The 26,066-nt window shown below is 35.2% G+C and overlaps 1 protein-coding gene across 16 annotated transcripts in view; it reads right to left on the reverse strand.

Moving 5' to 3' along the window:
- Positions 1 to 26,066, reverse strand: part of EHBP1 (EH domain binding protein 1) — a 420,362-nt gene that overhangs the window by 219,262 nt on the left and 175,034 nt on the right. The gene's annotated exons all lie outside the window — the stretch shown is intronic.

Genomic DNA, 26,066 nt, shown 5'->3' on the forward strand with positions numbered 1-26,066 from the left:
AAATTACTAGATCATAGGGTGGTTCTATTTTTTACTTTTTGAGGAACATATATATATATGTATATATATACCTAGATTTATTCCTAGGTATTTCAGTGTTTCTCTTAATCTAAATTAAGCTGTTTTTTAAAATTATATTTTTGAATTAACAGTTTCTAGCAACTGAATTTGTAAACAGATTTTTAAAATTTTTTTTTAAAAGATTTTATTTATTTGCCAGAGAGAGAGAGAATGTGCACACATACAAGCAGGGGGAGCGGCAGGCAGAGGGAGAAGCAGGCTCGTTGCTGAACAAGGAGCCCAAGGCAGGACTCAATCCCAAGACCCTGAGATCATGACCTGAACCGAAGGCAGATGCTTAACTGACTGAGCCACCCAGGTGCCCCCATAAACACATTTTTTTTTTAATACAAAAAACCTAATACCCTTGTATTAATTTTAATAATATATATTTATTCTGGGGGTTCTGTATAATCATGTCATCTACAGAACTAGCTATTCATTTCATTTTTTCAATTTTTAATATTTCTTTCCTCTTTTTGAAACTTCAGGATGATTCTCACTTGGTATTGTAAAGAGGACCATTCCTGTACTATTCTTGACCTTAAAAGGGAATGCTTCTGATTTTTCATCCTGAAGTATGTTTACTGTAGGGTATTTTTTTCCTTCTTTTAAAAATATTACTCTTTATAAAATTAAGGAAGTTCCTTTCTCTTATTACTTTGGAGTTCTAATTTTATTTCTAATTTTATTTCTACAAATAGATGTTAAATTTTATCATTTAAAAAAATATTTTGGGATAATTTAAGATTTTTTTTAAACCCTTACTCTATTAAAGTGGCAATTTAAAAGTTAAAGCAACTCTACATTCCTGGAAAAAGCCCAAAGTAATCTGAGCCTATTTTCTTTTGGGAAAGGTTTCTAATTACAGATATAATTTCTTTAATGATTACAGAAGTATTCAGGTGTTTAGTGTCTCCCAAAGTCAGTTTAGATAAATATTTTCCCCCTTGGAATTTATACATTTCATCCAAGATTTCAAATTTAATGACATAAAACTTTTAAAGATATCTTTTTATTATCTTAATTGCTGCAAAATCTATAGTTTTCTATATTTCTTCACTCCCAGTACAATTTGTGTCTTCTCTCTTTCGTTTCTAGATAATTCCTGCTATAAACTGTCCATTTCCTTGGGCTTTCCAAATCAACAACTTTTGGCTTTGCTAGTCCTTTCTAGTGAATGGATGTTTTCTATTTCAATAGTTTCTGCTCATCTTTACTATTTCCTTCCTCCTACTTTCCTCAGGTATATTTTAACTCCTGAATTCTGAGCATTTCTTTTTTCCTGATCTAAGCACTTAAGATTATATATTTCTCTAAGTAGTACTTTAACTATATCTTACATTTTATTACGAATTATTTTGTTATTCTATAGTTAAATATTTTCTAATTTTTCATTACAAGTTCTTTGACTCATGTTTATAAACTTTTCTCAAGGGCTTTTTCTACTTATCTTTATGTAACTGATTACTATTTAATTGATTTGGGGTCACAGAATATGACCTATTTAATGTCAATCCTTCAGAATGTACTGAGGAAAGCTTTATGGCTTAATTCATGATCAATTTTCATACATGTTCCATAGGTTCTTAAAAAGTATTTAGTTGGTATGCATACACTGCTGTCCACTTTTATGACAGGATTTTTCTGCAAAATCACCTATAGCACCAAATCATTAAATTTATTATGTGATAAGGACAAGCAGAACAGTAGAAATTTCAAATGTGAGGTCATGGAACATTTTCTAAAGGACACAAATCAAAAAATAAATAAGTGAAAGAATTGAGAAGCTGCTCACAGATTTCTGCACAGGCTCCTTTTTCCTCTTTTTGACATAATCTTTTATTTTAGGACTGTCCCTTGTAAATAGCATATAGCCAGAAAATTTTTTAATCCAGTCTGCTGATCTCTGTCCTTCACTGGAGACTTTAGGTCAACAGTTCCCAAATGTTTTTACCTCAAGGCCCTTTTAAATGCTTTGAGAACTACAAAGAGCCTTTGTTTATGTGGGTTATATATATCAATATTTGCTTTATTAAAAATTATAAGAAATTTAGAAAATATTTTATTCAAACATAAAATTCATATGTTAAACATATTTCTACAAAGAATAAATATACATTTTTAAAGCCTTTATTATTTAGAGCAGTTTTAGGCATACAACAAAATCAAGAGAGGTACAGAGATTTCCCATATAAACCAAGCACCCACACATAAAGAGCCTATCCCATTCTTTAACATGATTCACCAGTATGGTAACACGGTTTACCAAGGATGAACCTACAGTGACATATCATAATCACCCAAAATCCATAGTTTACCTTAGGGTTCACTTGTGGTGGTGTATATTCTATGTGTTTGAACAAATGTATAATGACATATATCCATCATTATAATACCAAACAGAATATTTCACCGCCCTAAACATCCCCTATGCTCCACCTAGTCATCTTCCCTACTCCCCACACTGGCAACAACAAAAATGTGATCTATTATCTCCATAATTTTGCATTTTCCAGAACATCATATAGTTAGAATCATATAATTATGTAAACTTTTCAGGTTGGTCTCTTTCATTTAGTAATAAGCATTAAGGTTTCCCCATGTCTTTTCATGGTTTGATAGGTCACTTCTTTATACTGATTAATATTCCATTGTCTGAATGTACCACAGTTTATCCATTCATCTCCTGAAGGACACCTTGGTTGCTTCCAAGTTTTGGCAATTATGAATAAAGCTGCTATAAAACATCCATGAGGTTTTTGTGTGGACAAAGGTACACATTTTGTTTGGGTAAATACCAAGTAGTATGACTGCTGGATTGTATTAAAACAGTATGTTTAGTTTTGTAAGAAACCACCAAACTGTCTTCCAAAGTAACTGTACCATTTTGTGTTCCCACCGCAGCGTATGAAAGTTCCTGTTGCTCCACATCCTCGCCAGCATTGGATGTTGACAGTGTTCCAGATTTTCGCCATTCAATAGGTGTGTAGCAGTATCTCATTGTTGTTTTAATTTGCGCTTCCCTGATGACATGATGTGGAGCATCTTTTCATATGTCTATTTGCCAGCTGTACATCTTCTTTGGCAATGTGTTTCTTAAAGTTTTTGTCCCATTTTTTTAATTGGGTTGTTTGCTCTTGTATTGTTCTTCATATACTGCAGATAACATTCCTTTACTAGATACGTCTTTTGTAAGTATTTTCTCCCTGTCTGTTGCTTCTCTTCTTCTCTTGACATTGTCTTTCACAAAGCAAGTTTTTAATTTTAATGAAATTATCCATTATTTCTTTCATGGATCATATGTTTCATTTTGTATCTAAAACACCAGACCCAGGGGCGCCTGGGTGGCTCAGTTGTTAAGCGTCTGCCTTCGGCTCAGGTCATGATCCCAGGGTCCTGGGATCGAGCCCCGCATTGGGCTCCCTGCTCTGCAGGAAGCCTGCTTCTTCCTCTCCCACTCCCCCTGCTTGTGTTCCCTTTCTCACTGTCATTCTCTCTGTCAAATAAATTAATAAAATCTTAAAAAAATAAAATAAAAATAAAACACCATACCCAATGTCATCGAGGTTTTCTCCTGTGTTATCTTCCAGTAGTTTTATAGTTTTGCATTTTACATTTAGGTCACTGACCCATTTTGAGTTAATTTTTGTGAAGAGTATACAGTGTCAGTCTACATGCACTTTTGGTTTTTGTTTTGTTTTTTTGCATATGGTTGTCCAGTTGTTCCAGCAACATATGTTGAAAAGACTATCTTTGCTTCATTGTATTGTCTTTGCTCCTTTGTCAAAGATCAGTTTATGGGAGTCTATATCTAGGCTCTCTATTCTGTTTCAGTGATGTCTCTTCTTTCACCAATATTACACAGTATTGATTACTGTAGCTTTATAGTAAGTCTTGAATTCAGGTAGTGTCAGTCCTCCCAACTTTGTTCTTCTCCTTCAATATTGTGTTGGCTATTCTGAGTTTTGCGTTTCCATATAAACTTTAGAATCAGGTTGTTGATATACACATAATACCTTGTTGGGATTTTCACTGGGACTACATTTAATCCACAGATCAAGTTGGAAAGAATGGACATCTTGACAATATTGAGTCTTCCTATCCATGAACATGGAAACTCTCTCCATTTACTTAGTTCTTTAATTTTGCTCATCAGAATTTTGTAGTATTCTTCATATACATCTTGTACATATTTTGTTAGATCTATACCTAAGTATTTTGTTTTTGGGGGGTGCTAATGTAAATGAAATTGTGTTTTTAATTTCAAATACCACTTGTTCATTGTTGATATATATATAGGAAAGCAACTGACTTTTATATATAAACCTTGTATCCTATAGCCTTGCTATAATCACTTATTAGTTCCAGGAGGATTTTTGTTAATTCTTTTGCTTTCCCACACAGATGATCATGTATTCTGTGAACAAAAACAGTTTCATATCTTACTTTCCAATCTGTATACTTTTTATTTCCTTTTCTTGTCTTATTTCATCAGCAAGGATTTCCAGTACACTATAGAGAAGTAGTGAAAGAGGCATCCTTGCCTTATAGTGGGAAAGCTTTAGTGGGAAAGCTTTGAGTTTCTCACCATAAAGTATGATGTTAGCTGTTGGGATTTTGTAGATGTTCTTTATTAAGTTGAAGAAGTTCTCCACTATTCCCAGTTGTCTGAGATTTTTTATCCTTAATGGATGTTGGATTTTGTCAAATGCTTTTTCTTCATCTATTGATATAGTCAGGTGATTTTTCTGTTTTAGTGGTGGATTACATTAATTAATTTTCAAATACTGAACCAGACTTGCATGTCTGAGATAAATCCATTTAGTTGTGGTATATAATTCTTTTTATATTTTTTTGGATTCAATTTGCTAATAATTTGTTGAGAATTTTTACATCTATGTCATTAAGAGGTATTGGTCCGTAGTTTTCTTTTCATATAATGTCTTTGTTTGGTTTTGGTATAGAGTAATGTTGGCCTCACAGAATGAGTTGAGAAGTATTTCCTCTGCTTCTAACCTCCAAACGAGATTGTAGAGAATTGATATACTTCCTTAAATGTTTGGTAGAATTCATCATGAACCCATCCAAACCTGTTGCTTTCTGTATACTCTCTATGCAAAACCATTTTTTAAAGATTTATTTATTTATTAGAGAGAGAAAGCATACACACACACAAGAGTGGGGGGAGGGGCAGAGGGAGATGGAGAGAGGGAATCTCAAGCAGACTCCCTGCTGAGCACAGAGCCCAACCCCAAGATCATGACCTGAGCCAAAATCAAGAGTCGGAGGCTTAACCAACTGAGCCACCTGGGCCCCCAAAACAATTTAATAAGACTGTCACTGTTTATATTCTTACAAATCTCTTTAATGTGTTTATATCTCTCTAAAATATCACTAATGTCCAATTTGATAGCTAGATTCTCATATCTACTTTCATATTCAATCTGTGTGATATATTATTTTAGTTGAAGTTTATGAAGAAAATCCAGCCTCATACAGATATACAGTTGGAAAAGACAGGAGTATTTTAATGATGTTTTCAGATAATTTGGGGTCTCCTTTGATATTATATCAAAACTCCACAAGTGGTACTTTCTTAAAGGTTGACAGTAATGTGGAATTTGAAATCATATCAATAAACTTTTCAAACTCTGTTAAATTAAGATCCAATCCTCTATCATGTATGTTGAATGGGTTTTTTACTCATGCATGATTTTGTAACCTCATACACTTTGGTCTTTGGAAAATACTGATTCTCTGAATTATGCAGGTATTTTAAATGTTGATACAGCCCATTATATAATACCAAAGTAACCATATTTGCTTATATCACTACCTATTCCATCAGAAAAATCTTTAGACATTGGGAAACTATAAGCTTAACATGGAGAAAACAAGCTTTTCAAAATTCTAATTTTCACTTGAAAGCCTTATTTTTATCATTGGGAACACATAATTTTAGTCACCTACCTTTAATTAGCAGGCTCACTTTTTTAGTTTCAAGAAAATGTTTGTCAAATTAATACCCAAGTGTGCATAACCAGCTAGTCATTTTTTCAAGAAAAAAGTGTTCCAGGGTAAAAGGGTGATTGGTTTACAACTCAAATAATCACACAAGTGCTTTTTCTTAAATAAGTTTTCCCTTTGCAATGCAGTCTGAGTGCTTCCTGTATGCTTTCCATTTTGTCAGACAGAATATTAAAAAGACTCAATACTCAAGGGTCAAAATTTAATGAAATTAGTAATTTTATCACAGCATCAAGAATATACATAAATGAAACCCAATAAAGACTAGTTCCTAGTTATAAATTTTCAAGGTTGGTATCACTTCTACCTATTAATACTAAGAACAGAGGAGGTAATCTTCCTCATTGTTTTCTTCTGTGCAGTAAATTCATTACACTGATGGTATAGCTCTGGGATGTCAGCTTTGTGCATGGGAGTATGGATGCATGGGAGGTGCTAGACTTTTCCTGCATCTCCACGCAGTGGTTAAAGCAGTAAATCATGGCTTCAGTAAAAACTTTCAGTGGGAAAGCTATGATGAATGATTCTAGACTTCCTGCCTTCAACTTTTTTTTTTTTTTTTTAACTTCTTTGGGTTCTTTCTGTGCTATTTTAGGAATGCATTTATAAAGCTCATTTGGTCATATTTTATCCAAGTTTTTAACTGTTTTCCAATAGGGGAGTTACTCATGCTAGCTAATTGGTCACACTGCCAGAAGCAAATTCTTCATTTGAATTTTACAAGAACAGAACTCAACATTTCTTTTTTTAAGGTTTTATTTATTTGAGAGAGAGAGAGAGAGCACAAGCAGGGGGAGGAGCAGAGGGAGAGGGAGAAGCAGACTCCTGCTGAGCAGGGAGTCGTACACATGGGGCTCAATCGCAGAACCCTGGGATCATGACCTGAGCCGAAGGCAGACGCTTAAATGACTGAGCCACCCAAGCGCCCCTGTAATTTTTTTATTTTTACATTTTTCATCAATGAACCTTCTTTTTGAGGATATACAAGCTGAATGAAATAAAGCATATTATACTCAATATGCACATTACACAAATTAACCAACTGAGCCACCTAGGCCCCAGAATCAAACATTTTAATAAAGAAATAGCCATCACAACGAAGTTCATTTCTCTCCCATTGACCTAAGTTCCTAATTTAGAAACTCTTAATGACTTATTAGGACTGTTTAAGAATTTGTTTTACTGGAACTCCCTAGATATAAACCTGCGATTATCTTTGCAACCATGACTCTTATGTTGTCTGTTCAGACTCTATGTTTCAACATCACCTTAAGCAGGTAATAAGTACCTGATGATAAATTAATGCTAGTAGCATATACCCTTTCAGAGGCAGACAATCTAATGCCTGATTCTGTTCATTCTTAACCATCAGAACTCTAAATTCTCTTCTGATTCTATACAATTGAATCAGGGCACCAAGAAATCAAGTGACAGGCAGATAGAACTCTGGACAGCATTCTAAAGATATGTGATGAGACTAACACTTAAAAGTCTCAGTTATTAGATCTTACTCTCTGCCTTATGATTATATGAATTATTTGCAGTAAAGAACTAACCCATTCAAGTATTTGTGTAAATTACCATCTTCTCTACTGACTTAAGAACCAAAACTGTCAAATAAGATAATGTGGAATTGGAAGGGACCTTATAAGTTTCTTAATCTATCCTCTCACCCCCAATGCAAAAACACCTTATACCACCCCTAACAGAGAATTATCACAATTGCTTCCTGGTACTTTTCATTTGTATTCAACCAAAAAACACCCAAGACTTTGTTCTTTCTAAAACAAAATAATTTGGTGCACTATAGGCCAACAATTTTGCTTTTAATTTATTCTTCAAATACCTATTGAGAGACTATTATGTGGCTGACATTCTCTCATTGAACTTTGTGATTACACTTTAAACTTTATTTTCAAGTGATAAAGAGTCAAGTTAGAAATCAAAAAGTCCTAACTTTTTCAAAATTGTGATGCTAGTCCTTTGAGCTGTCACAAGCACCACATTTCTCAGGACATGCTGAAAAGATCTTTGCTTCATCAGCAGACCAAAATGGAATACTACAGAATTTAATTTGGAGTCCATGGAGCAATTAAATGCTAAAGCAGACATGCCACAAGGAGCTCTCTCAACCACAAAGACTTAATTAGAAACCATATCAGCTAAAATAACCAACCTAGATGGTTGGATGGAAGAGAGTTTGGTAGCACAAATGTAAATGGAAAGAATCAACATTAAAAATCTGTTTAGATAGGTACTCAAAAACATTTGTAAAAATTATTACATTAATTTTAGAATAAAATCTAAATTCCCTCTAAAAAAAATCCAAATAAAAAAACCTCAACCTCTCAAATAGAGGGAAACTCCAGATATACATAAAAATACAAGTTAAAGTACTCAAGTCAAAGGTCTAAATGAGTTGCAGGTTGTCCAAATTTAAAACACACACACACACATACACAAAGTTGACTACAAAGTTGCTAATAGGCTTAGTTCCCCTGTATTCCTAAAGAAAGCCTCTAAAAATTTATTGATACTATTGTATGTAGTTTTTTACCTTAAGCAGGAACTACAGTACCAGATTTTTCATTTCATTTTTTTTTTTTAAGATTTTATTTATTTATTTTGACAGAGAGAGAGAGAGAGACAGCAAGATAGGGAACACAGTGGAGGGGTGGGAAAGGGAGAAGCAGGCTTCCCGCAGAGCAGGGAGCCCGATGTAGGGCTTGATCCCAGGACCCTGGGATCATGACCTGAGCCGAAGGCAGACGCTTAACGACTGAGCCACCCAGGCGCCCCTCATTTCATTTTTTAACATATTTTTATTTATTTCTCAGAAAGAGAGAGAGAGAGAGTGGCAGTCAGAGGGAGAAACAGGCTCCCTACTGAGCAAAGAGCCCGATGTGGGACTTGATCCCAGGACACTGGGATCATGACCTGAGCTGAAGGTAGACGCTTAACTGACTGAGCCACCCAGGCACCCCCTTTTTTCCATTTTTTTTAAAGATTTTATTTATTTGACAGAGAGAGACACAGCGAGAGAGGGAACACAAGCAGGAGGAGTGGGAGAGGGAGAAGTAGGCTTCCTGTGGAGCAGGGAACCCAATGCAGGGCTCGATCCCAGGACCCTGGGATCACGACCTGAGCCGAAGGCAGATGCTTAACAACTGAGCCACCCGGGGGCCCCTCCATTTTATTTTTTGTAAGATTTTTATTTATTTATTTGTCAGAGAGTTCAGTACTAGATTTTTAATTTGTTTTCCAGTAAGTGTTCGAAGGGAAACAGACTCATCTGTTAGATTAAACACTTGGTACATAAGGATTATGTCATTCATGGCCAGAATGTGAATGTGTGTGCTGATAAGGACCCCCAAATCTTCATAACTAGACAGACCTAGTCTTAGTTGTTTATTTTCATCCATATCACAGACTCAACAACCAAACTGAATCATCTTCATCCCTTAAGCTGTTTCTCCCGAGTTCTCATTTCAGTGAATTGTACTACCATCAATCAAGCCTTTCAATCCCAGGACTCACCAAACTAAGTTGGCTCTAACTGCTAAATCTCTCCAGAATCTGGACCCATTTTTTCCATCTTCAATCATGTGAACAGACCACTGCTATAACCTCTGCAGTTTTGTTGCCCTTTCTCCAGTCTCATACATATCTAGATTTCATACTCTGTAATTCTATGAGGGTAATCCTCTCTTTGTTTTAATGCTATACCTTTTTTTTCTGATTATATGAGAAAATTCACCATAGAAAATTATAAATACATAAAAAAGTACAAAAAAGAATCACTCAAAATTTTACCAACTAGCTGAAACCACTGCTAATACTTTGACATACTTTCTCAATGACACTATTTGCAAATTCTTACGCTTTTTAAAGTTAACATTATAGTTTGTAAACCTAAATTTTAGAAGTTGCTTATCATTCTGTATCATGGTTACACCACAAATTTACATGACTGTCTCCTATTAATGAACTTAAATTTAAGTCACTTCACATTGTCACTTAGAAATGATGCTTCAGCGAACATTTTTATGCCCAAAGTATTTTTGGCACCTTTGACAGTTTCATAGGACAGATTCCTAGAAGTAGAATTTTTGAGTAAAGTATTTGAATCCTTTCCAAAGAAATCATACCAAAGTTTCTAACCTACAGTGTACAACAGTGCTAGTCTCATTCATCACACTCATAGCAGCACTATTATTTTTAAAATTTTCCTAAGCTGTTAAGAGAAGACTTGTATTTCACTCATTTAATTTGCATTTCTTTGATAACTCATGACCTTGAATATATTTCTGTGTTTATTATCCATCTACATTTTCTCTTTTGTAAAACTAGTCATGCTCTTTGTCCATTTATCTATTAAGGACCCTTCCTTAAAAGAAAAAAAGATTTCTAGATCTCTTTAAATATTGAAAATATTAGCCTTTTGTCTACCACTTTTGTTGCAAACATTTTCTTGCTGTGTTGTTTAATCTCTTGATTTAAAAACCTTATATTTTCTTTATTACACAAATAATGCAGGATTCATTATAAAAAATAATTACAAAATACAGAGAAGTAAAAAATATGAAAATTACATATAATCCCACCTTTAGAGTGAAACATTTTTATATTGTATTGATTTTCTAGCTTATTTATATTCATTTTTAAGAAAAATTTAATCATATATTGTGCATATTCTTTTGTGAACTACTTTTTTCATTAAAATATGACAAATATACTTCTTTACCAATATTTTACCATGATGTCATTTATAATGGCTACAAATATTTCATTGTATGGACATAACAATTTAATCCCATGTTTTTGGGCATTGAGGTTCTAATTTTTCATATTACAGTATAAGCAATAACCATATAAAAATCCTCTCAGTTTATTCTTTATATTCATATTTAAATATTTCACTAAAATAAATTTGTTGGTTGAATAACTGAGACATGCACGTTTTAAAAAGTGTTTTATATTACTGCCATTTGTCCTCTAGAAGTTACACCAACTAAGGTCTCATCAACAGGTGGACCTTAGCCAACAATGAGTCTTACCATGATTTTTAAAATAGATATTAGGGTGCCTGGGTGGCTTAGTCAGTTAAGCATCTGCCTTCGGCTTAGGTCACAATCCCAGGGTCCTGGGATCGAGTCTCACATGGGGCTCCCTGCTCAGCAGGGAATCTGTTTCTCCTTCTCCCCTTACCCCACTTGTGCTCTCTCTCAAAAATAAATAAATAAAAATTAAAAAATTAAAATAGATATTAGTTTTGATTTTTATGAAGACAAATCTATGTATATTTTCCTCTGTGATTTCTTCCCCACTGCTCAGAAGCTTAAAAAGTTCTTCATCCAATGATTTAATAATATTCACTTTTATTCTCTTTTAGTTTTATTTTATTGTCTTCAATTAACTTTTTTATCCATTTGGAATTCCTCTTCTTTGTCTCCTCCCCAATAGTACCAATACTATTATGAACTGTATAATCTCTCTTTCCACAATCATTTGATAAGTATGGGAATCTTTATACAACTATTTCATGCTCATATTTGTCAAGGAGTTTTCTCTGCTTCCAGGATAAAAGTTAAAACTCTTTAACAAAGCAGAGTTATTTAGGATACTGTCGCTGATTCCATATGAAAACACAAACTGCCCCTTCCCCCAAATGCATGCCACGCTCTGAAAATACTCTCCAATTGTATATGATATTCAATTTTTCTGTGGTGACATAACTTTATAATTTTGAGGCACAGAAGACCTTCCCCAAAAAGGCACAAAACCAGAAGAAGTAACAATAGAAGTAGATGAACCATGAGAGACTATGGACTCTGAGAAACAAACTGAGGGTTCTAGAGGAGAGGGGGGTGGGGGGGATGGGTTAGCCTGGTGATGGGTATTAAAGAGGGCATGTACTGCATGGAGCACTGGGTGTTATACGCAAACAATGAATCATGGAACACTACATCAAAAACTAATGATGTAATGTATGGTGATTAACATAATAAAATTTTAAAAAAAAGGAAAAAAAAAAGAAGTTACTTTTTATAGAGTACTTTGTGCCAGGCATTACTCTAAGTGCTTAACGGCAATTTCTCATTTGTTTCTCACAAAAATCCTATGAGATAGATACTATTACTACCTCATTTTAAAGATAGGAAACTGAGGGGCACCTGGGTGGCTCAGTCGGTTAAGCACTCTTTTTTTTTTTTTTTAAAGATTTTATTTATTTATTTGACAGAAAGAGACAGCAAGAGAGGGAACACAAGCAGGGGGAGTGGGAGAGGGAGAAGCAGGCTTCCCGCGGAGCAGGGAGCCCGATGCGGGGCTCGATCCCAGGATCCTGGGATCATGACCTGAGCCGAAGGCAGACGCTTAATGACTGAGCCACCCAGGTGCCCCAGCACTGACTCTTGATTTCAGTTCAGGTCATGATCTCAGGGTTGTGAGATTGAGCCCTGTGTCAGGCTCTGCGCTGAGCATGGAGCCTGCTTAAGATTCTCTTCCTTTCCCTCTGCCCCTCCCCGCCCTTCCTCTCTAAAAAAAATAAAATAAAAATAAATAAAGATAGGAAACTGAGGCACAAAAGGATTAAGCAACTTACCAAGGTTACATAGCTAGTAAGTAAAAGAGCTGAAATATGAACACAAGCAATCTGGTTCTGCAATATGTACACTTAACTCCTATACTGCATAAAAGAAAAGACACAAATTTGAATATATAAATACTAAAGCTTACTATGTAGTAAAAGACATCATTTGCAATACTAAAAAGAAAAGTGACTGGTAGGGAGAAAATATCCACAAGACACACAAAGAACAGTGAATAGGATACATAAAGGTCTAAAATTAAATAAGAAAAATACAATCACTTCAATTAAAAATTGGCAGTGGATATTCATGGGCAATTCACAGAAAAATATTAAGTGGCCAATAAACATATAACAAGATGCTCAACTTCACTAGTTATCAGAGAAATGCAAATTAAAATGATAATGATAAAGCATTTTCACTCATCAGAATGAGAAAAATTAAAAAGTCTAGTAATATCCAGTGTTGTTGAAGGTATGGAAAGAAAACAGGCCTTTCAATCACTGTTGATGGGAATATAAACAGTTACACAGACTACTACAAGGCTATCCTTTTAGCACGGAAACTGTCAAAATAAAATAAATGTCCCCTTTGACTGAACAATTCCATTTCTGGCAATCTACCCCAGAATATGGGCATCTATTGTGAATGTGTGCATAAATTCTCAATGCTGTGCTATCTGTAACGCCACAAGTAAACTGGAAATTACCATAACATCCACCAGCAGAAGAATGGTTAAATCATTATGGTAGATCCATCTGTACTATGGAAAACTTTGCAGCAACTGCACACTGTAAGTGAAAAAGCAAGTCACAAAACACTATGTAAAGCATGATACCATTTAGAACAAAACCGAAACTTAACTTTAAAAATATGTGTATGCTTGGGGCAACCTGGGTGGCTCAGTCAGTTAAGCATCTGCCTTCAGCTCAGGTCATGGTCCCAGGGTCATTACAGAGTTGGTGTTACAAATAACATTAAAAAGAGGGGCGCCTAGGTGACTCAGTCACTAAGCATCTGCCTTTGGCTCAGGTCATGATCCCAGGGTCCTGGGATCGAGCCTTGCATTGGGCTCCCTGCTCAGCGGGAAGCCTGCTTCTCCCTCTCCCACTCCCCCTGCTTGTGTTCTCTCTCTCGCTGTGTCTCTCTCTGTCAAATAAATAAATTTAAAAATCCTTAAAAAAAAAAAAAAAACATCAAAAAGAGATAGCAAAGTTGGATGATCTACTACCAGAGACATACTATACCATGAGATTTTTCAGGGATAACAGAATACATGAGGACAGTCTAGGGTTAAAGCATCATTCCTGTGATCACTACAAGAAGTTCAAGGGACATTCATTCAGTTTGTGCAAAGAAGCAAAGCATAGATCAAAGACCCAATTATGGGATACAGGTGACTGGCATAAAAACTACTGAATATTAGAATTTTTCTAAGTCACAGATGGCATGTTTTCACCTTTACGTGATAAACCAGCACCTTTGTATTCTACCACATGAGGATTTTTAATATGGTGGATACAATGCATGAATTTGAATGTGGTGATTTCTAAAGGAGACATGGTGGCCCGTAAAGAATGCTTCATCTCCCCCTTCAGGTAGTTACTTAGTGGCTTGTGTTGCCAACTCCAAGCCTGCCTAAAGGGTAGAGGTAAAATAACCACTGTTAGAATATATATTTATTTTCTTGCACTTCCAGATTATGGTGCCATGGAACAGTTATAACAAACATTTATTTGCTTTTGAACCAAGTGGATTAAGTGTTTTTTTAAGTTATTTCCCCCCTACAGGTAACTAAAAGAATATGACAAGTAAGGGTAAAGAGATATCCAGGTCCTCATATTGACGCCCCAACTTCATAGCTTCCAGTATAATTAAATACTTAAATAAATATTTTTGTAGTGTTGAGCTTGCTTTAGGGCAAGTTATAGGATCTTTTTTCTTTAGATTAAAAAAGTCATACAGATAATTACCATAGCTTTATGTGATGTTTAGGTACAGCCTTGCCTAAGAGCAGGAAGGTAGGCAGGTGATTCCTTAAAGTACTTTTTCAGCTCCAGGGTGATAAAAAAAATCTTAAACTTTCTGATGTTGAAAACTCAGAATTAACCATTAAAATTTCAAACTGAACAATCCCCATACAGTTAAGATATAATTCTCTAAAATACAGTGTTAAAAAAAGAGGTACTTATAAAGATCAATCAGGTAAAAATCAGCAAATATTGTTAAAATGCAAGATTCAACACCTCAAATTACTATCATTCAAATAAATAATTTATCTGGTTATAGGGAACTTTTTCAGTAAGCAATTATGGATAACACATGATTTGTGTGGTGTATCTACTACACAGCTTTCTATAAGAATTATATAACATTGCCGATCCTAATCATAAGAAGAGTTCTTTAGAGTATTTAATACGAAAGCTTGAAGACTATTTCTTACATATGGAAGAAAGAAGAGAGACCACGTGAAAACATAGGCTCAGGACCTTTTCCTGTGGTGGAAATGGTTAAACATTTTTTATAGCATAGATTTCTAGAATTCTGGCTGCTGCTTACGTCAGATAACAAAACGATAGTGACAACTTATCACACGTCGAATACTGTTCTAAGCACAGCTAATGCACAACATTCCTATGATATAGGCATGATATTATTCTCCTTTTACAGATAAGTAAACTGAGGTACAGAGAAGTTCATCAACTTTCCCAAAACCCCACAGCTAGGAATGTCGAAAGCCCACACTCTTAACCCCTGCAACCATTCTACTAAAATGCCTCTGAAGAGGCAGACAACTGGCTGTACCTGACAGCTTGCAGAGAAAGAGTTGAGATTTTCAGTTTTCTTTTCTTCCTTTTTATTTATTTATTTTTTTTATTTTATTTATTTATTTAACAGAGACACAGCGAGAGAGGGAACACAAGCAAGGGGAGTGGGAGAGAGAGAAGCAGGCTTCCCGCTGAGCAGAGAGCCCGATGTGGGACTCGATCCCAGGACCCTGGGATCATGACCTGAGCTGAAGGCAGACACTTAACGACGGAGCCACCCAGGCGCCCCTCTTCTTTTTTTTTTTAAAGATTTTATTTATTTATTTGACAGAGAGAAACACAGCGAGAGAGGGAACACAAGCAGGGGGAGGGGAAGAGGGAGAAGCAGGCTCCCTACTGAGCAGGGAGCCTGATGTGGGACTCAATCCCAGGACCCTGAGATCATGACCTGAGCCGAAGGCAGATGTTTAAGCGACTGAACCACCCAGACGCCCCCAGTTATATTTCTATGAAACAAAAATTACCTTTCAATTCCATTTACATCTCTTTTCTTTTTCACATATACTCCAGAAACCCTTTATAGAAAAATGATCTCTGTTTTCACACCATTTGATCTAACAGCACTTACAAAGTTAGCATTTTTATCATCTAGTTAGTGACCTATTTCAAGGTAATTATTTACTTGATCTTCACTGACATCCTACTAAATAGATAAGACTGGTGCTATTACCACTGTTTATAGAGGAAACTTGGGCCTAGAAAATTTAGACTTGCTTTAAGTTTGTCAAGACATGAGTATAAGTTTAAATCCTATCATCAGTTCTACTACTATTCTCATTGCAGGTTTTTAGGGGTGTTTTTTGAGGTAGATGTAAGACAAAACAAATTCATGTCTAGGTAGCTAGCCTCCATCCACTATTAAAAAGGCAAAAGAAAAGCCTGTTAAGCAAAAGGGGTTATGTGACATGACCTTGGTTGGCCTTCCCATTTTACAGGAACACACTTGGCTGGCATATTTTTGTTTATTCATTAACATATTAGCAAAGGTAAGTACCCTAAAAGGTAGTATCTTAGAAACTAAAGTCTTAAATAGACTTTTACTTAGAGAACATTATCCAGCAAAAGGTTATTTCAGGTTACCTACTGATAAAAATTTCAATTCAGTTCCTTTGGCTTTTGTGTGATTATTACCATTCTATGGGAATAGCTTCTGTCAATCAAACTGTGCCTGGCGGGCTGGGATGTGTCTGGTGTGGCACCCAGTATGCTATTGGTGCTCAAATTATAATACAAGCAACAACAACTACTACCAGGTTACTGCACGCAAAGTGATCTGACACAACAGCCATGCATAGCTAAGACTCAGAAGAACTATATGCAGTATTTGAGCACATCTTTTAAAAACTAAGAGAGCTGTATATGGTGTTTATGTGTTCATATTTTACTAGTCTGAATATGTTCTTGCATAGGACCGAAAAAGAATGATTGCTTAGTTAGCTTTTCCTAAATGCTTGTCTCTTTTTAAGAAGAGAATAAGATCCTTTCACAGGACTCAAAAGTTTCACAGGAGCTGGGGAAGATAAAACCAGTGCACCTCTATTCATTAGGTTTTAAAAAAAGTGTGTGCGTGTGTTTCCGGAGAGGGGAACCAAGGAAGGGGGAGAACTTAGAAGACAAAGAAAAAGACCTGCCTCTGCCTGTTCTGAGAAATTTAGAAAAAAGTCAGAAGTCAAGGAAAAAAGTGCTCAGGAAAGATAAAAATGTGAACTTCATTAAACCCATAACAAACCACGCAATCCTTAGGTTTTATTTACAGGGTTTTTTGAGAGGATCGAGTAACATGAAATTTGTGACAGTGCTTTGTAAATGGCACATACTATAGAATTCAAAGTATTAAATTGCACTGGAACTTTGAATGAGCCATGATTCACGTGCGATTAAAACTTTACATTTAAAAAGCCTAATGGGGCGCCGGTGGCTCAGTCAGTTAAGTGTTTGCCTTCGGCTCAGGTCGTGACCCCAGGGTCCTGGGACTGAGCCCCATGCTGGGCTCCCTGCTCAGTGTGGAGTCTGCTTCTCCCTCTCCCTCTGCCCCCTGCTTGTGCTCATGCTCTTTCTCTCTCTGTCAAATAAATAAAATCTTTAAAAAAAAAAATAAAAACTCTAACAATGAAAATTATAAGTTTTATGTGAGGAAAAAGAAATGACATAGTAAAAATTTTAGTGTAGGTCTTATATACTTAAAAAAACTATTGAAAAAATTAAGGTACAAAATATTATTCTGCTCTTACTGTGTATTAAATAGTGGCATGTGTATTTCTGGAGATATACATATAAAACCTAATAATAAGTTCTCTGAGAAAGAAAAGAGGAATAAAGTATAAAGACAGAATTACTTTTTATTCTTTTATACTAGTTTTTAAAAAAACTTTGGTCATTTATTACTTTTCAAATAAAAAAGTAATTTTAAAAACTAGTAATGAAAAAAGTAGGAATTTACTTTCCTGTTTTACTATGAAACAGTAAAATCCAATAAATAATGGCAAGAAAAAAAAATAAAGTTTATGCAAAATTTTTTGAAAAGATGTTACCTAAGACATCACATTTTTAAAAAATGAAACAGAAATATAATATTTATTTATGTTTCTGTTTTCCCAAACCTTACCTTCTCCACTTAGAACTGGATACAGCTTTTCAGTTCATAATAATGGCATGAGTAGCTTCAGTGTCAGAATTCAAATTTCATGTTAATTTGCATGACTCCTACTGCCTTCTGTATTTTTAAAAATAACTTCAAATTTGGGAGACATAAAGTAGGTATAGGCTTAAAATTTCTTGAAACAATTCTTATTTTGCTGTTTTTGAAGTAGTTCAGTTGTCTTATTTTAAAAGGAGAAAAATTCCCTATACATAGAAATGTAGGGAAAGAAAATGTTCTATGGTCATGACAGTTCAAAAGCAAAACCCTAATATTCTTAATAGGTTTGATCAGTTCTTTCTCGTTTAAAATGTTAATAATATAATGATAGCCTAAAGACATGGAAACATAGAAAATAATAATTTTATTTCTTCATTTAAAATCAGGAATTTAGGGGCGCCTGGGTGGCTCAGTTTGTTGGGCGGCTGCCTTCGGCTCGGGTCATGATCCTGGACTCCCGGGATCGAGTCCCGCATCAGGCTCCCTGCTCGGTGGGGAGTCTGCTTCTCCCTCTGACTCTACCCCTTCTTGTGCTCTCTCTTTCACTCTCTCTCTCTCTCAAATAAAATAAAATTTAAAAAAAAATAAAATAAAATAAAATCAGGAATTGTATCAATTCATTAGAAAATAGTATAATACCATGAAAAATATCTTTCATAAATACTATTTGATAAAGAAAGAGAAAAAAGTTATCAATGAATTGTATTGTATATTCTATAAAGGAAAAAAAAACCTCAACTAGTAGAGAGACTGAATTAGGAAATAAAAATAACCAGGTTTACTTTTCAGAGTAAGTCCTACTGACTATATGTACTAAGAAAGAAGATGCCAGATCTTCATAGTTAGGCTACCTCAAAAGACAAAGCATTTCACATCCTAGAATGTATTTCTATCAACAGCTTTTGTAACAACCAAAAAAAAAAAAAAAAAATTTTTTTTTTCAATGATAACCTGGTAGTCTTGATCTACAACCTAAAATCCCTATCTTCAAGGCAGGAATTCTGACTTAACTGCAGAGGTACAATTGACTTTTTTAGAGCAACAGAAATTAAGAAAGGTAAATTGAATAATGTTGAGAAGGAAGATTTAGGAAGGGTCACACAGTTTCATGCATATTTCCAAGCAATGTCCCAAACAAACTGGTTTAAAAGGAATAAAATCAGTACTAAAATCTCTAGAAGTAACTGATGTATTCTAGTAAAAGTAAAGTCCTAACTTAAGCACCAAGTTCCATTTTTATCCTGACTGCCACTCTGAATTGGAATTTTCTCCTAGGAAAAGATGGAGAGTGGAGATGAGTTATATTGAAGAGGTTTGTTAGGTGAAGATTAGAAAGGAGCAGCTAAGCCAAGAAGGAGCAGAGGGTAAAAAAGACAAAATTTCAGAATTCAGTATTTCTCTTTAACATTATGTTAAGAGTACCTTAAGAAGAATGCTAAAATCTTAGTATATAGCAATACAAGCCTTTCTCAAGAAACAAGAAAGGTCTCAAGTACACAACCTAACCCTACACCTAAAGGAGCTGGAGAAAGAACAGCAAATAAAGTCTAAACCCAGCAGGAGAAGAGAAATAATAAAGATCAGAGCAGAAATCAATGAAATAGAAACCAAAAGAACAGTAGAACAGATCAACGAAACTAGGAGCTGGTTCTTTGAAAGAATTAACAAGATTGATAAATCCCTGGCCAGACTTACCAAAAAGAAAAGAGAAATGACCCAAACCAACAAAATCATGAATGAAAGAGGAGAGATCACAACCAACACCAAAGAAATACAAACAATTATAAGAACATATTATGAGCAACTCTATGCCAGCAAATTAGATAACCTGGAAGAAATGGACGCATTCCTAGAGATGTATCAACTACCAAAACTGAACCAGGAAGAAACAGAAAACATGAACAGACCTATAACCACTAAGGAAACTGAAGCAGTCATCAAAAATCTCCCAACAAACAAAAGTCCAGGGCCAAATGGCTTCCCAGGGGAATTCTACCAAACATTTAAAGAAGAATTAATACCTATTCTTCTGAAACTGTTCCAAAAAATAGAAATGGAAGGAAAACTTCCAAACTCGTGTTATGAGGCCACCATTACCTTGATCCCAAAACCTGACAAAGACCCCATCAAAAAGGAGAATTACAGACCAATATCCTTGATGAACATGGATGCAAAATTCTCACCAAAATACTAGCCAATAGGATCCAACAGTCCATTAAAAGGATTATTCACCACGACCAAGTGGGATTTATACCTGGGCTGCAAGGTTGGTTCAACATCCGCAAATCAATCAATGTGATATAATACATTAACAAAAGAAAGAACAAGAATCATATGATCCTCTCAATAGATGCAGAAAAAGCATTTGACAAAGTAGAGCATCCTTTCTTGATCAAAACTCTTCAGAGTATAGGGATAGAGGGTACATACCTCAATATCATAAAAGCCATCTATGAAAAACCTACAGCAAATACCATTCTCAATGGGGAAAAACTGAGAGCTTTCCCCCTAAGGTCAGAAACACAGCAGGGATGTCCACTATCATCACTGTTATTCAACATAGTATTAGAAGTCCTAGCCACAGCAATCAGACAACAAAAAGAAATCAAAGGCATCCAAATCGGCAAAGAAGAAGTCAAACTCTCACTCTTTGCAGATGATATGATACTTTATGTGGAAAACCCAAAAGACTCCACCCCAAAACTGCTAGAACTCATACAGGAATTCAGTAAAGTGGCAGGATATAAAATCAATGCACAGAAATCAGTGGCATTCCTATACACCAACAACAAGACAGAAGAAAGAGAAATTAAGGAGTCGATCCCATTTACAATTGCACCCAAAACCATAAGATACCTAGGAATAAATCTAACCAAAGAGGCAAAGGATCTGTACTCAGAAAACTATAAAATACTCATGAAAGAAACTGAGGAAAACACAAAGAAATGGAAAAACGTTCCATGCTTATGGATTGGAAGAACAAATATTGTGAAGATGTCAATGCTACCTAGAGCAATCTACACATTCAATGCAATCCCCATCAAAATACCATCCACTTTTTTCACAGAAATGGAACAAATAATCCTAAAATTTGTATGGAACCAGAAAAGACCCCGAATAGCCAGAGCAATGTTGAAAAAGAAAAGCAAAGCTGGCGGCATCACAATTCCAGACTTCCAGCTCTATTACAAAGCTGTCATCATCAAGACAGTATGGTACTGGCACAAAAACAGACACATAGATCAATGGAACAGAATAGAGAGCCCAGAAATGAACCCTCAACTCTATGGTCAACTCATCTTCGACAAAGCAGGAAAGAATGTCCAATGGAAAAAAGCCAGTCTCTTCAACAAATGGTGTTGGGAAAATTGGACAGCCACATGCAGAAGAATGAAACTGGACCATTTCCTTACACCACACACAAAAATAGACTCAAAATGGTTGAAAGACCTAAATGTGAGACAGGAGTCCATCAAAATCCTAAAGGAGAACACAGGCAGCAACATCTTCGACCTCAGCCGCAGCAACTTCTTCCTAGAAACATCGCCAAAGGTAAGGGAAGCAAGAGCAAAAATGAACTATTGGTACTTCATCAAGATAAAAAGCTTTTGCACAGCAAAGGAAACAGTCAACAAAACCAAAAGACAACTGACAGAATGGGAGAAGATATTTGCAAATGACATATCAGATAAAGGGCTAGTATCCAAAATCTATAAAGAACTTATCAAACTCAACACCCAAAGAACAAAGAATCCAATCAAGAAATGGGCAGAAGACATGAACAGACATTTTTCCAAAGAAGACATCCAAATGGCCAACAGACACATGAAAAAGTGCTCAACATTGCTCGGCATCAGGGAAATCCAAATCAAAACCTCAATGAGATACCACCTCACACCAGTCAGAATGGCTAAAATTAACAAGTCAGGAAACAACAGATATTGGCAGGGATGCAGAGAAAGGGGAACCCTCCTGCACTGTTGGTGGGAATGCAAGCTGGTGCAACCACTCTGGAAAACAGCATGGAGGTTCCTCAAAAAGTTGAAAATAGAGCTACCATACGATCCAGCAATTGCACTACTGGGTATTTACCCCAAAGATACAAATGTAGGGATCTGAAGGGGTACGTGCACCCCGATGTTTATAGCAGCAATGTCCACAATAGCCAAACTGTGGAAAGAGCCAAGATGTCCATCGACAGATGAATGGATAAAGAAGATGTGGTATATATATACAATGGAATATTATGCAGCCATCAAAAGAATAAGATCTTGCCATTTGCAACGACGTGGATGGAACTGGAGGGTGTTATGCTGAGTGAAATAAGTCAATCAGAGAAAGACATGTATCATATGACCTCACTGATATGAGGAATTCTTAATCTCAGGAAACAAACTGAGGGTTGCTGGAGTGGGGGGTGGGGTGGGAGGGATGGGGTGGCTGGGTGATAGACACTGGGGAGGGTATGTGCTATGGTGAGCACTGTGAATTGTGCAAGACTGTTGAATCACAGATCTGTACCTCTGAAACAAATAATGCAATATATGTTAAGAAAAAAAAAAAGAAGAAGATAGCAGGAGGGGAAGAATGAAGGGGGGGAAATTGGAGGGGGGAGACAAACCGTGAGAGATGATGGACTCTGAAAAACAAACTGAGGGTTCTAGAGGGGAGGGGGTTGGGAGGATGATTAGCCTGGTGATGGGTATTAAAGAGGGCACATTCTGCATGAAGCACTGGGTGTTATGCACAAACAATGAATCATGGAACACTACATCAAAAACTAATGATGTAATGTATGGTGATTAACATAACAATAAAAAATTTTTAAAAAAAGAAGAATGTTAAAATCTTAAAGCAGAAAATCCATCAAGTCAGATTTATACCATGCCTACTCTTACTGTTTTTTAATATCAAAATCCTTATGCCCAGCTACTATCTATTAGCAATGGATAGAAAACCTACTCTTCATCACGGGCCATTGACCCACAGGGAAAAAATTAAAACAAAAGACAATTACTTAGAGTTAGATATTTTTGAAATGAATTTTGCAAATTTTTAAAAGGAAAACTATAAAATTTCCCTAATCTGAATCTATGGTTTATTTCAAATTCCCACACCAAAAAGGCGCAAAGAATAGAATTTAATAAGGGAAAAAAAATGGGAAGGACTTGAAGAGCAAAGGTAGATGGAGAAGATGGGCTTGAGGATGAGGCTGGTTTTAGAGGCAGAGGGACAATGATGAGTACAATGGTGGAACTGTACCAATCCCTTGAGGAACTTTATCAAGAAAAGAAGTGGATTGAAAGAATCGGCAGGGAATAACTCTCTTTATTTCTGAAATGTTGGAGCTAGGCATGTGCAAATTGAAGATTCAGTAAATGTTGTCTCAAGTTGACAAATCATGAAATAATCATGAAACAGAGTACAAGCTTATCATGCAGAACTAGAACCATGGAAGGAACCACCAGAAGTAAATTCCAAAGCAGTTAAAAGAGGCTGCCTCAAAGGAGTGGATTGGAGGTAGGAAGTAAATGACAGGAGAATGTTGATTTTCAGTAAAACTTCTATAACTGCTTGATTTGTTACCATGTGCCTGCACTGAAAAAAACAGAAACATAATTTTTAAACTCATAAATTAGAAAGGCCCTGACCTGTGTTAAAACTTCTTCTTTTTTTTTTTTCCTAATTCCATCAAAAGGTTCCTGTCAAAAACAGATTTTTTTTTTTTCTGTGTATACACACGTTAGTTACGGATGATTAACAAAGCATTCATTCTTCTATTTGCTTTGGCTGAGAACTGACTTGTGTTGTGTTAGTGTTAAGGAAATATTTCACTTTATATGGAGAAGATATGAAGTGCTGCTTATTTAAATATAATATGGTAAAAGAAAGGGTTTATACATGTTTTAAGCTCACAAACAATAAAAACATTTAAGTAGGTAGAAGTACAGAGTTTATTCAACTTAGAAACTAGGAAAAATGCTACCTATCTTTTCTCTTTACCCAAAATTGGCTCTGTGAACTTACTTACTTTGTATCTTAATTTTAATGAAACGGTAAAAAAGTTATTTAATGATTTGATATCAAATATGACAGTAGCAATCATGATTATTTTAATTTTTAACTATGCAGAGACCCTTTTTAAAATAATTTTTTAAAAACAGTAAAAGGTAGTTTGCAAAATCAGAGTTCTGCAAGTTTAAGATATCTTAAAATAAGTATCCAAATTTAGCCTGACATATAGTCACTTAAAGTGTCTTCACTTTTCAGATGTACAATGTTTAAAAAATAATATTCACTTGGAAAAAAAGTTTTAATATACGAGCACATACGAAAAAGTCAGTGAAAAAATCTTTTAAAATTTTTTATAAAATTACTTTTCTAAATAAAACTATCCAATAAACAAATACTAGTTACAGTAATTTAGTTTCTTGCAACACCTGTTTCATTTAAAGAGAAGGCAGTCAAAATCAGTAACAGATTTAAACCATACTGTCACTAACTTTTGAGTAGACTTTCACTAATTGGGTCCACTGATACAAGGTGGGGTAAAGAAAAATAAAAGTGAATAGGAGAAAAAATGCTGTGGATTACTTAGAAACTGGCCACTAAAGAGGAGAGAAGAAAGGATGGATTTGAAGTTAGTTCTCAGATCTTCATTTTATTCTTAAATTGCCAATAACAGCACAATTTATAAAGAAGTAATTAGAGGAATGGATGGAAATTAGGAGTGAGGGCAAGGATAAGAAATACTGGTGGCAGATGATTTGGACATTCTAGGATCAACTGATGACACTGCAGAAATTTATAGGAAGCAAGACTTCAGATCCAGGACCTAACTTCATAGACAGTTCCTCTGACATAAGTATAGATTCCTTTTCCTCTTATCTTCCTTCCCTCCTAACACATGTTTGGCAACTACTGTTTCTTTCAATCTGAGCTAAATTACATGCCCCTTGTTTTGTTTTGTTTTGTTTTGTTTACATTGGAGAATAAGATATTTAGTCTTTTCTATTTCTCCCTCTTTCTTTGGTAGATCGTATGTAGCACAGAACCATTATTTATGAAATAAAAATCAATACCAGTTTAGACTTACTCTTTTCAATCTCCTGAAAGGTAATAAGACCTTTCTCCCAAATTAAATCGAGCAATCTCAGGTAGCTCCCTTCAATTTTATTTAATTTTTTACCACACACCCCCTCTAGTCATCACTTTCATTTTATATGATCTTCTTGTTGACATGTATCCATTCAAATCTACTTCTACACTGAATTCTGAATCTAGTCACCATAGCTGTCCCTTGAGTCAACAAGACCATTCCAAAAGCCTGAGTGAATGATGGGTTTTGTATAATAATCTGAAGCCCTATAGATTTTCACTAGGTCAAGCTATTGTTGGAGTGAATGCCCAAGCAAGAGGCACCGCAGCAGGAATGTAGGTCCCCTCAAAGCCCACACCTGGGAAGCAGTTCTGTGTACTTTTACAAAAGTATCAACTCTAAAAGTATTTCTATAAAAGCCTGAAAATGACACAGGTATAATGTGCATTTTAATATAGGACATGTAATAAAGAAATTATGCATTTAATCTACATTAAATGCAATTAAGGAACAGCATCCTAAAAAACACAACACGCACATGTTCAAAACAAAAACAATGCTAAACTAAAATCAATTTATTAAAAGTGGGATTATAGATAATTTTCCCTTTTTAGTATTTCCAGTATTGTCAATATGTCAGTTGTAATAAATACAAAAATTATAAAAGATCCACTATGCTCTAATAAAAAATAAGTCTAAAGAATGAAAAAGTTATACATACCAAGTTTATTTGAATACTATTCCCAGCACTTGTGACTCACAGAATCTATAACAACAGATATCTTCTTCAGGCATGAACCTAAAAACACCGTAGCTTGGGA

Source organism: Phoca vitulina, unplaced genomic scaffold (genome assembly GCF_004348235.1).
Source record: "Phoca vitulina isolate PV1807 unplaced genomic scaffold, GSC_HSeal_1.0 scaffold12, whole genome shotgun sequence".
In the NCBI taxonomy this organism is placed as follows: domain Eukaryota; kingdom Metazoa; phylum Chordata; class Mammalia; order Carnivora; family Phocidae; genus Phoca; species Phoca vitulina.